This window comes from Lactuca saligna, chromosome 2 (assembly GCF_052625555.1).
Source record: "Lactuca saligna cultivar CGN05327 chromosome 2, ASM5262555v1, whole genome shotgun sequence".
Taxonomy (NCBI): Eukaryota; Viridiplantae; Streptophyta; class Magnoliopsida; order Asterales; family Asteraceae; genus Lactuca; species Lactuca saligna.
Genome location: NC_136418.1, coordinates 42,946,148 through 42,960,395, shown reverse-complemented (window position 1 = coordinate 42,960,395; position 14,248 = coordinate 42,946,148).

Sequence of the window (14,248 nt, the reverse complement as noted above, 5' to 3'; positions counted from 1 at the left end):
CAAGCTTCCTTCTAGGGGTTTGGACGGTTTTGGGCAGCCTCCTTCTCTTCTCCTCTTCCTCCTCTTGCTTTTGGTGTTTGCGAACCATTAGAGGAGTGACATTTGTGACTCTAAGCTTTCTAAAGTCATTACAAGGAGGATTTGTGATTGTTATTGCTATATAACAATCAAGGTAATATCTTAAACCCGTTATTATGTTAATATCGATTATCATACGCCAGATCTAGGGTTTATAGTCTTGGATAAATTGCATGTACAATAGAGAAACCTAGATCCAAGCATTAGGGTTTATATGAGTACATAAGATGTTCTTATGACTAAAACCTATCAATTTTGAGTAGTAAATAGAGGCTTGGTACATGTGTGTTGTACAAGTGACCTGTAGAGCTATTGTTTGGAGCATTTGTTAGCTTAGCTATCATTCAGATTGTGAGGTGAGTTTTCCTCATTGTACTCGTGGGTTGAAGGCACCAATGTAGGACCACTAGGTTACGTATCATGGCATATAGGATGATATTATGATGGTTATATGTTAGACTGGTGGATTTGTATGATTACCTGTATTTGCTAGTTATGTGTTTATCTATTGCATATATTAACATAATGTGGGTGGGTTGATGCGGTCTTGCTTTGTTCTGAAGGCCAAAAACCCAGAGGTAATCCGGTCGAGAGATTGTGGAACATGGGCAATCTAGTTAGGAGACTGTGTGCGGGGGTAATCTTGTTGGGATATTAGGTAACCAACATGCATATTTGTAAAAGTTTTGTGGTGTGGGGTATTTTAGAGGAACTCACTTAGCTTTGACTTAAAGTTTGATTTTATGGTTTTAGATACATCAGAGGAAAGGGGCAAGGCGTAGGCATGATTCTGCACATCATCCTGGATTCTTATGGACTTATGATATTGGGATACTTTGATTTATAATTATGGTTTTTGGAAACTATGTTCTTGTGTAATTTATAGATTTTGGTATGGTAAAAAAATTATCATGATTTTTCGGATGTTACAGGTATAGATGGTATAAATAGCGCTATGACCATCGTAGCTCAATTTCTTAATGATCGTTCCCTATAAGGCTCTACATAGTGCGTACAACATGGGTCGAAGGCACCATGTGTTGGATACTTGGTTTGTTTTAGTTTTCTAGCTCTTGTGTTGGATACTTGGGAAGAGGGAGAGAGGGCGGTTGATGATATGCCAGTCGTCTGGGAGTACCCCGATGTGTTTCCTAAGTATTTTCCTTGAGTGCCTTCGAAAAGGAAAATCAAGTTTCGAATTGATTTGATTCTAGATGCAGCTCTGATAGCCAAGGTACCCTATCCGTTAGCATCACCTAAGATGTAGGATTTGGCTACACGGCTAAAGGAGTTGTTAGACATGGGGTTTATCAGGTTGAGCAGTTCACCCTGGGAAACACCGATTTTGTTTCTAAAGAAGAAGGATGGTTCTCATAGGATATTCATTAAGTATCGTGAGTTGAACAAGTTAACAGTGAATAAACATTATCCACTCCTAAGGAAACGTAGTTTAGAATAAAACAATACTAGTTTTTAAAGGTTATTCTCAACAAGAAGGAATTGATTACGATGAAACATTTTCTCTTGTCGCAAGACTCAAAGCAGTATGTATCTTTCTTGCTTATACAGCTCACAAGAATTTTGATGTCTACTAAATCGATGTGAAGTGTGCATTCTGTAATGGTGTTCTTGAAGAAACATCTCATAATAGAAATAAAATATCATATACAAAAAATACAATCCATTGCATAAAATTTAATGTCATATAATTCTATTTCTTACAATATATAAATTTGCATTCATCTAATCTACTATGTATTTCATACAAAAAATCTATTTCATGCGCGACTACTTCCATTTCCTTTATTAGCAACTTCCATCATTAGTAGTACAGCTAACAATTGAAATGAAGTCTTCCACTATCACATACCCACAAAAATAAAATTGCTTTCCACTACTTGAAGCCAATCAGCAACAACACTGATGGTTTAGAAGGATCCCATGAGAAATATGTTGTGAAGAAACAAGGTTCATTTCCCTCCATTACTTTGTATAATGGCACATGTGGTGACAATCCATCAAGAGATCCGGCCCATTCTAAGTATTTCTGAAATCAAATTCATCAAAAAGAAAAAAAAAGTAAAATAAGATAGCCATTTTTTAGTACTAGTTACAAGAAATAGCAATCTACATTTATCTATTTGTAGATTACATCATCCTGCTTTCATTTATTTCCATTCCATCAATTGCACTTTCATTTTTTTCTTGCAATTAACCCTTTATAGTTACCTTTTGCTGTAGTAATCTATGATTTCCAGAAATGCCCTTCCTTTTGTACCCATTCAGCCATAAATACCCTTTATAGTTACCTTTTATTTTCTAATGAAGGATTAAACACTTGCCTAGAATCTTTCAGCAGCTTGAGGATCATCTGGATTCTTATATAGATCAACTTGGTGTGCCTGTTCCACAAACAACCTTATAGTTAATAGTCACAAAGACTAATTTATTCACAGGAAAATAAACAATTACAAAATTTGAACTTTCAAAAAGGGTGGAAGTTTTGGATTATATGTGATCAGCATGATATGAGTCATAAATAGCTTCAAACAATGATCTTGTTTCTGTTGGGTTATGAGCATTCTAACACTCCTAAGTGTACATGCAACCCTAAATACCTTGGATCTATGTTTTCTCTATTATACATGCAAATAAGAACTTTCCAAGGTATTATCCTAATCTAGCATACAAAACAATGAATGTAACAAGATAAAATACATACCTCTTTGATGTAGGAAGTCTTCATGAAGCTTGAGTGCCTAGTGCCCCAAGTGTGACACCTCAAAATGGTTCACACAACACCAAATACACTTGGAATAACTTGAGAGAATTCTACACTTCATGAAAATCGGCTAGCCCTCTCTAGAAAATACTAGTCGCCGATTTTGTCAAGAATAAGATCTTTATATAGTGTTACAATTAGGGTAAACCCTAATTGTCATGACTTTCCATTTCCTTGGATCCATGGGTTCAAATACATCATGGAGCATCCATGGACTATCCTATGGGTTTTAGCCCAACTTGATTATCCATGGAGCATTAGCCCACTATACAAGTATGGATGATTACACAATAAACCCATATATTTAATTAGTCTTCTTTTGATCACTTAATTAATCCTAGATTAATCCTTGATCAATATTAATTAAATAATCATATTATTCTTATTATTAAAATACTAGTACTTATAATATATATTAATAACCATAAGTGTCTTGTTTCTCTCATTATAGTCTAACCAAATGCATGATGCCATGTAACCAAAATGGACCATGCCGGGTCGAGTCAAGTCTTCCCAATTATAGTTATGGACTTAGACATTAATCCAATAGTCTCCCACTTGGATAAGTCTAAAACTAATATTGCGTATGACTTCAGGAACCGACTGGCAATCGTAGCTCTCAAAAGCTTCTGTCAAACTCTGACCTTGTAGATGAACTCTAACCTTTGTCAGTGACTTGTCCATTAGATAAGGGATCATATATTCCTCCATTCTAGATATCGTATAGACTGAGACATGGATTATAATCATTCTCTCTGTCCATTTGTTGTTTCCCGATTTCCGATTTATGATGACTGACTAATTGAACAAATCAAATCAGTCCTGGACGGCCGAGCACTTCCATTTGTCATCATCAAATCATCGAGGGGCCCACAAATATTTCTTTTATCCTGAAGGTAAAAGAAATGAATAAACTTCGACTCATATGACTTGTTCTACTACTTTTTGAATCATACACAAAGGCACGTTTTATAGCACCGAGTTACCGAATGCGTTTTCGTGCAATCAATGTACAACCAACTCATAGTAACAACTCATATCTCTAGGTTTGAAGAATATAAGATATTATCATCTCATGATCACTCGTGATAAAATCCATGAAGTGATTCCAATGAGCGCGGGTTGAATCCAATACTCAGAACTTATGAGCACTCATGAGTGTTGTAGCCCTTTGTCCAACACCTTAGACCTCTACAAGCGAACCCATGACAATCTTAATTCATATCTACTTCCAACATATGACCGACTGTGGATGGTTTGAATAACTTAGTCATTCCGGAAGAATAACCTAGTTTAATAGAGAAGTCAAAACATGCAAAGTGAAACACAATAATAATTGAATCCAATATGGTATGAAAACCTATGAACATAAATAAAACACCTTTTATTTATCACCATATGATTACACATTATTCATTGTATACTGTTTCAGCTATCAACTTTATTCTTGAATTTAAAACAATAGTTGTCCCATGCTCCAAGCATGTACACTATGTTTTCTAAACACTAGTCATGCCATACACCAAGTATGAATACTATGTTTGTCTATGATCTTTACTTTGTGAACTAGATCCATTGAACATAACTTCAATGATTCTCTTTTCACACTCCCAAATCCTTACTGCAAATACAAGAATTCCAAATTCATGTCATTTACTGAAATCTATTAGATTCTAAACTTATATGCATTGATCCTCTTGTAATGATTATGCACAAAGTCAGAAAGACTTCACAACAACCACTACAGAGCATTCCAAAGGAGATCAGCTCCTTAGAAACATCCTTCTTACATTAAGTTTCCTAATCTTAAACAGATTGAAAATTCTAACTTTGAAACATTTCCAGATTCCATTTTGACTATCACTTCTGAACAAGAGTTGCCTCCTTACAGATTATGTCAATATAGTCCTTCCAGAATTATCACTATACTTCCAACTGTCCTTGAGCAACCAATCTTTGGTAAACCTTAGATTGTACTCGACAATTGTTTAATCCTTTTAGTCATATCTAGTTCTAAAACTTTTCCCTTCTTAATGCCCCAGGCATTTGGAAAATTTTAGAAAGGATGAATATATCACATGTAATCGATCCTATATCTGAAGCATATGGGACACGATTCATGATGTTTCACATAAAGACTAAACCAGTCTTTTGCTATAACATTTCCATTTCTATTTGCCATGTTCTCATAATTCAGATTATGAAAAGGGATGTCGTAATCATAATCGAATTTTAGAACGCAAATAATGGACCCATATACAGAATTTCTTTATGTTGAGCCATTCCAACATGAAATTCATATATATTTCCTTGACTAAATGATTAAAACCTCACGATCTAAGCTTATAGATTTGAGATGAAGTATAATTTTCTCTCCCTTAATTATAGCAAAACAACTTTTCCCAATTGAAACCTTTTGTTTTCTATAATTAACATTGCTAACTTGCAATTCTTATCATAATTATCATGCTCCCACTAACATGACGATTATTAGCATAACATTTATGCTCCCACTAGCTTTGACATGTACTCAGAAATCAGCTGACTTTCTTACCAAAGTTCAGATTTCTAATACTAGATTGTTTTGATAAAACTTTATCAAAAACATACGCCTTCCCTTAGAGAGCACATTTGTGTGTCTAAACAATTATGAAGAGGGATGCTGTAATCATAACGGTTAGAACTTTTTGCCACTTCTCACAAGTCCAGGTTAGTGTGCCGGTAAACCACACACGCTCCACTAATGACTTTGAGAATGCAAATATCACAATTGCTATCTAGCTAAAATCTACTTAGTGAAAGTGTTTCCTCACCATCATTTTCATGAATCGGAGAGAAACCTTATGACACTTAGATTTAATGGTGTATGTGTTCTTATCCATGTGAATTTTCAAAACCATAGTCACAAGACAAGGATAATGACAAATCCAAACTCATATGGACTGAACTCAATCTTAACTTCTTGCCACCTGGCAGCTCAAGGGCCTGCCATTGCTTCCAAGTTGTTGTGCAACACATTAAGAACTATAAGAACTCATATGCAAAGCCAACTTTAATTGGAATGGGCATAGAATATGTCAACACGATAGGTTATAAACCTCAAGTCGTGTGCTAGTGAAGAACTTCAGGTTCTATTCTTGATTAGTTTTTGAGACTTTCAAGACCTTTAAGACTCCCACTGTCCTCTTGACCTATAAGACTCCCTTGTCAAACATCCAAGAGATAGTGTGGATTCTAACCAAGACAAACACTTCACATAATTGGCCTAAGTTTGTCTTTGTTTTATCCAAAACATCACAACTTACCAATTTCAAATGTACAAGAGTAGAAAACTTTTACTCTTACATTTGAAAAGTGTTTTAAACCTTCTTTGATACATGTCACTCAAGTTACAATCTTGGAGTATGACTCTAAGAACTGTTTTTGGAACGAAGTATGAATCATCTTCTTGATTTAACCACTTCAACAATTCATAGTTCCTCTTCTTAGCTATAAGAAAGCACTTAGAGGATGAATTGTGATAAGGTCTCTAAATCATTAAGATGATCATAAAAATTGATACGAAAGTACTCTCCCATCTTTTTAGATTTGAGAAACTTCTATCCTTCTGCCTAATTTGATTCTTCTTATTCGCTCTGCCTTACATTGGAACCTTTTTCCAAAGTCTCAGAATTACACTTAAGCTTCTAAGTATAACCATATTTACTGAACTTTAGTAAATTATGACGAATAATCATATTGATCTTTTGTGGTGGACTTGACCAATGCACAAGAATGTGTACTCGATCCCTTAGTCCTTTACTTGACTCACACATCCATGTGAACAAGTAATTAGTCTTAATTTTCCAATACTTGAAAGCTCTCATTCATCATGCTATACAACTTGCATGATTCCATGTTCCAGTCCAATTGAGACTTGGGTGATGAGAATCTTTCCTTATTTGGTAAATTTAGACATTACCACAAATGAAGGAATCAATTTCATATTTCCACTCTTGCTATTAATGGAATCATATAAGCAACAATTTTTCCTCAAATGCCATTGTAAGGATATTTTAAAATAAATAAAATCAAAAATTTTCTTTTATTTTAAAACTATGCGGAAAAACTTATCCTTACAATCCATATGAAAACTTGTTGTTATCTATTCCTAGCAATATCTCATAACTCCTAAGAAGTAGCCCAAGAATCCGATCTTCAAACTACGCGATAGAAATCCATCTACGCGATCAGATTCAGCATATTCTTTCTTTAATTTTCTTCACTTTTCATTGATTTTTAAAACATCACCATGTGACCCAGTCACATCATGTATCAAGAATCTCAAAATAGAAACTTAGCAGAGTTAAATAGTGGACTTTACCTGAAGTAGAGTCAAACTTATTAACTTTAACATCCTTAGGTAAATTTGGCAGCTTCGTAACTAATGACCCTTCCTTGGCAATATAAACATATGGACCCTTTGATAATGGTACACAGGACTATCACATACTTAGCTTTTCTCTTTACCATTTGGTCAACCGATTTGACTATGGCTGATCCCTTTCCACTGGGAAGAGAGATCTTTACTAGATATCCAATGCCATCACTGTCAATGTCCATAAAGTTTTAAGAAGTTGATCTTATAAAATATATAAGATCATTAAGGGTCTTGTTATAGTATGTTTCATAGGTGTTCCAAAAGAACTCACTATGTGACTTACAAAGTAGTTGAATCACCAACTTTCTCAAGACTTTGACACCCTTCTCTCCCGGCTTGTCAATATGTGACTACATCTCCAAGATGTGATCACACCTAGACCTTGCCTTGCCAATAGGGCTTGAGTGACTTTGAACTTGTGGGTTAGGGAGAATAATTTGAGGAGGTGAAAGAAGTATGATTTCCAAGGGACATCATCTTCATTTAGGAAAGCTTGTTTCAAGAGATTTGGGAAGATCATAAATGTCTAAACCAGACACGTTTTGGGAGATATTCAAGATAGTTGATCTAAAGTCCTTAATATGACACCCAATCTGAAATATTAAGGCTAGGACCCAACAAACTATTTTATAACTTAAAAGAGGGATGCCGTAATCCAAGCTATAAAATATTTGAAGGTAGGTGAATGACGATTCACCAATTTCCACCATGAAAAATGAAATAATAATTCGGTTATAATTGGTTTTGAAACTCCTAGATATTTGAGATTCATTGAACTGTTCAATGGCATGTTTCAATCTCGAGTGTGCCCTTCAGGTTTTGTGACTGGGATGCCGAGGATCACAAAACAAGGTGTGAAGTAACAATGCAAATTACTTGGTACCCTTAAGTGTTTACCCCTCAATCGATGTGCCAGTTAACCACACACGCTCCATCGATACTATGATAAACATTAAGTTACCCTTTGCCTACCTTGTTAAATACGAGTTAGTGTGTCGGTTAACCACACACGCTCCACTAACCGACTTAACCAAAGTGCAAAGTGTAATTTCATGGATTAGCACCTTATTGACATTTTCCTAAGTAACTAAGATTGGGTATTATTAAGAGTTTAGTTACTTAGTATTTATCATTAATACTTTTAATGAAGGGAGAATTATAGTCCTGTCAAACCTGTTCGGCTAACGACCCTCCACCAGTCAAGCAAGCGGTGGGTGAGAGTGGACACCCATTAAGTTGCCATTTTATAGGCAACAACCTTATACCCACCTTATAGACCAGCTTCGTGAATGAGGCGTACTAGCGGTAAGCCTGACTTTACTCTTATACATATATATATTATTAACTTATAATATTATAAACTATAAGGGTTGAATTTTAACTTTTAAAATTCTAAGGGCTAACTTGGAATTAAAGTATTTATAAGATAAAACTTTACAAATTCCAAAACTTGAGGGCAAGTTTTGAAACTATTCAAAACTAATTAATTACATAACTTATGTGTTTAAAGTAGTTTTAATCCAAAAACTCTTCAAGTTCCATAACTTGAGGACAAGTTATGGAAGACTTTAAACTAATAAAAGAATTAACTTTTCTTTATTTTATAACTTATGGAATTAATTAAGGTTACACTTTTTTTTTTATTTATTATTTAATGAAGAGACTCTTGTTCCTCCATAACTTGAGGACAAGTTATGGAGTCATAAGACCATTTAATCAGAACTAGACTTTTCATTTTTGTAACCTTTGCCAACTTTTTTGAGTTTTAGGAAACTTAAATGTGACTTTTCATATAACTTGAGGACAAGTTACAAAAAAAAATTTTAGAATCAACTCTTAGATTAATTTGGATTGAAAACAACTATTTCACTCAACTTTCCTATTAATCTAAGCAACTCATAAGAACAATATAATTCAAATCAAACGTTTTCATGTAATTAGTCTAAACCTTAAACTAATACAAAACATGAATCTATTGACAATTATCTTTGAAATTGGATTAGCATGAACATTACCACGTCAAAAACAAGTTTATAAGTCCAAAAACATCTTAGGGTAATGTTCCTAGTCCAATTCCAGCCAAAAAAGTCGAATTTATGCTGTCTGGGGGTCCAACTTGTCGAGTTCACGAACCAACTCGGCGAGTTGGATGCTTTTTGCCTTGGACTCGGCGAGTCCATTCATGGACTCGGCAAGTCTGCTGGGCAGACAGCATCAAAACTCGATTTTTGAGCTCCATTTGCAAGTATAACAAGAAAACAAGCCTAGGCTCTGATACCACTGTTGGGTTATGAGCATTCTAACACTCCTAAGTGTACATGCAACCCTAAATACCTTGGATCTATGTTTTCTCTATTATACATGCAAATAAGAACTTTCCAAGGTATTATCCTAATCTAGCATACAAAACAATGAATGTAACAAGATAGAATACATACCTCTTTGATGTAGGAAGTCTTCATGAGCTTGAGTGCCTAGTTCCCCAAGTGTGACACCTCAAAATGGTTCACACAACACCAAATACACTTGGAATAACTTGAGAGAATTCTACACTTCATGAAAATCGGCTATCCCTCTCTAGAAAATACTAGTCGCCGATTTTGTCAAGAATAAAATCTTTATATAGTGTTACAATTAGGGTAAACCCTAATTGTCATGACTTTCCATTTCCTTGGATCCATGGGTTCAAATACACCATGGAGCATCCATGGACCATCCTATGGGTTTTAGCCCAACTTGATTATCCATGGAGCATTAGCCCACTATACAAGTATGGATGGTTACACAATCAACCCATATATTTAATTAGTCTTCTTTTGATCACTTAATTAATCCTAGATTAATTCTTGATCAATACTAATTAAATAATCATATTATTCTTATTATTAATATACTAGAACTTATAATATATTAATAACCATAAGTGTCTTATTTCTTTCATTATAGTCTAACCAAATGCATGATGCCATGCAACCCAAATGGACCATGCCGGGTCGGGTCAAGTCTTACCAGTTATAGTTATGGACTTAGACATTAATCCAACAGTATCAATAAAAAGGTCCTATATGCTCGATCAACTTGACTTGCAACAAACCTTTCCCTCAACAACTCCACCTCTTCATCTCTTTGCACAACAATCACAAATATGCAAAAACAATAAATAAGCCTCCTCATATATATTTTCAATAATTATATATTTATATATCAATTCTCTAAATAATGGCACAGGGGTCCCAATTCCGTTGCTAGAAGGTATCATCTCCTATGATCTTTTGGCCTTTCCTACATCACAGAAGGAAACTTGGTGAGGCAAAGAAAGCTACTTTAGTACCTGTAGCAGACAAATTGGAAGGGTAAGAATTTAATTTTTCCATTCCAAAAATGTCTCAACAACAATTTATTTGGTACTACGATGGAATGGAATGGGATTAGTCATTCAAACATGTAGTTTGTTATGTACAGTTGAAAAAGTAAATGGAAGGAAGAAATATAATTTTTATGAATATGATATTAACTTTAATCATATAAGATTATCGCTTAATAAATAATTGTCCTTTGTGTTTTTTGTAGACTTACTTGTAGATAGGTAGGGATGAGCATATGGACCGGGGAACCGGCGGGAACCGATACCGGAACCGGAACCGGCACCGGAACCGGATCCCGATGGAACCGGTTGGGCCGGGACCGGGACGTTATTTTTGTTGATTTTTGGAACCGGGAACCGGTAGGAACCGGAACCGGTAGAACCGGCAAAAACCGGTAGAACCGGTAAAAACCGGAACCGTATGATGCTATTTTTCGAGGGCCGGTTCCAACATTTGAAGACACGATAAGAACCGGTAGGAACCGGGAACCGGTGGAACCGGAACTGGTAGAACCACCGGGCCGGTTCGGTTCTTGATTTTGGCCGAAGCCGGTTCCCGGTTCCGGTCCGGTTCGGGCCGGTTCGAGCCGGTTCGATCCTTTTTCTCATCCCTATAGATAGGCATTGCCCTCACCAGATATACTCTTTGCGATTTTCAATCCTTACTTTAGCTTGACCTGTGTTAATCAATCATAAGACACATATTCCAATTATGAGGACTTATTTTAGAATGTTCTAGAATCAAGAATAATTACCTTTGTTATTGCCAATCTTAAGCAATTGAAGTTATATATAGTGGAGAAGATTCATCCATCCTCCCGTCTGAACTTTGAGGTATATTTTTGAAAATTTTATATTTATGCTTATGAATGCCAAAATCCAGCAAAAATTTAGGACTAGATCACCCTGTGTGTGGATTCCTAGGAATGGACCACAGTCCAAATCCAAACCTAATAAATTAAACACGAGAAGAAAAATATTGTATATTATAAGTTTATTATTTTTACTTATTTATGTAAACTGAAATATTTTGACGATAATTAACCTGCTTTGATTGCATCTGCAGCAGCTTCTTCAGGGGTGGCAGTGTAGTGTTGATTATCAAAGAATACTCCAACAGAGTCGCAATTTGAAATTATGTACCCATTGAGTCCCCAAGCCCCACGAATGGTGTCATGAAGAAGTCTAGGGTTAGCACAGGTTGGAATCCCATTGACTTGATTGTAAGAGCACATAATACTTGCCACCTTCCCTTGCATCACACATTCTTTAAATGGTACTTGAAATGTATCTTTCATTTCCTGCTTGACCCACGAATGGTGTCATGAAGAAGTCCCCAAGCCCCACGACATGTTTACCTTGGCATTAAAATGGAAGCGATCGACCCCACTCCAGTTATCAAGATCGTAGGCAGTGTAGTGCTTGCAACACGCAGCCACCTTGAGGTGATCACCGGGGAGGTTGCCCTCCAGTTCTCAGAAGTTCCAAGAAGTCTAGAATGGAACATTACCTGAAAGAATTGTTTTCAAACTTAATGAGGAAACAATATCTATGATATACATGATCATAAGATTTAAAATGTTTTATTTGCATAAGAACCTAATGTAATAATACCAAAATGGTCAAGTACTTGAAGAAAAAGAACTTACAGTATCAAAGGGTACATTATCTATTCCCATAAACTGATACAACTCCACATTTTCAGGATTCTTCCACCACTTCTCCCACTCAGGTGTGTAACATGAAGTGATTGAGACATACCCGATTGGTGCATCAAACCAAACATAGAAAACCTAAACATTACACACAGTGGAACAAATTGTAAAACTATACTTATATGTGACACATAAGATGGAGGTCTCATTTTGACTTTATAATAGAGAGAGAGAGAGAGAGACAGACAACTTATTTCACTCACTTTGTTATTGAATCTCTCATGAAGAACAGGAACCCCCCCCCCCCCACTTCAAATATCTAGTAATACATCGTTGCTTTAATCCTATTTTAAGCCATGCATTTGCTGCTTGAATAGCATTCTGACTCCATGATCCAACCACTGACATTTTTTTGATGTACTCTTCAAGTCTACCCTCCAACAATGGAAGCTCAAGAAACAAGTGATTTGTGTCACGGATATGAGGATTGGATGCACAGACCTAATTGCATACCAAAGTTTGGAGACATGAAAAGGAATAGAAAGCAAAAAATGTACAAAAGGATTTTGTTTTGATTTATTCACTACATGAAACTTAGCACTTTTTTTCTTATTCACTACATGAAACTTAGACATGAAAAGGAATAGAAAGCAAAATACTACTAACACTGGTTTGCTGAAAGTTTCGGTTTCCCAATTCAAAATTGGGATAACCTCCTGGAATATGTGAGAAATAGAGGGATTGAAGTTATAAATGTTGGAATAATTTCAGAAATCCAGTTGGATCATTCCTGAATTATGCATATAAATCAAGGTAACAGTCAAAAATATCATTAAGATTGGGAATTAGGGTTCTTTCTAAAGAGGCGAGTTAGGGTTACTTTGAGGAAATTGGGGAAATTAGGGTTAATGAGTGATTTGTGCATCAACGGTAAGAAAAAAAAGAGGAATTTGCAGATAAAATAATGAAATTCGGATAAATGCATATCGACATACCTTATTCATTAAAAATGGTCTGATCCATAGAAAGAAACAAACCCCCACAACAGCCAAGAAGATAAACACAAGAACAAGCTTCGACCACCACCAAAGAGAGCACCAAAAGCCACCACCAACACTACTACAACTCCTCGACGATGAGCAAGAAGAAGGCGGTGAGCAACAACCGTCGCCGCCGCGGACATTACTACTTCTCAACCACGCCAGTTCCTTCAAAATTACGTAATCATCCTTGGGATTTTCAATCACGATCTTCAAAAGGGTGACTACATCTGCTTCCTCGTACGTCAAAAGGGTGACTACATCTGCTTCCTCGTACGTCAAAAGGGTGACTACATCTGCAAGTAGCCGTTAAAACTGGTCGGATTAAATTGTGAATTATCCGATAGAGATAGAGGAATCAGAAAACAAAACTATCAACGATGGTTGAAGTGAGAATGGAAAGCAACGATGGTTGAAGTGCGAGGGAAGAAGCAGACGGCAGTCAATGTTGGGAGGGGAAAGGAAGAGCGTCGATAATTAGGGCAAGAGGGAAAGGAGAAAAAAAAAAAGGCGGGGTTTTTAATTTTTACGATTTCATTTCCCCCTGCAATTAAAGGATGGAACACGCATTTCCATTAAAATTTATAAAGCGATACCTTCAGACGACACACGTTTTATTATAGGCGCCCTCCGTGGTTTTTTTTTTTAGACACTAATTTAAGGGCACATAAAAATGTGTGTCCTAAATCCTTAAAATTTATACAGAGATGATATTATTTTTAGGTCACACACTTTTGCGTATCATAAAGTGCACGTCGTAAAAGGTTATTTTTCTAGTAGTGATAGTATGTTTGGATTGATTACGAACACAAATGAAACTAATAAAATTGTTAAGATTACAAGATCTCAATATAATCTGGTTTGCTCATATTCAAGTATGAATGAGTACTCAGGAGTTCAAGAGTACAA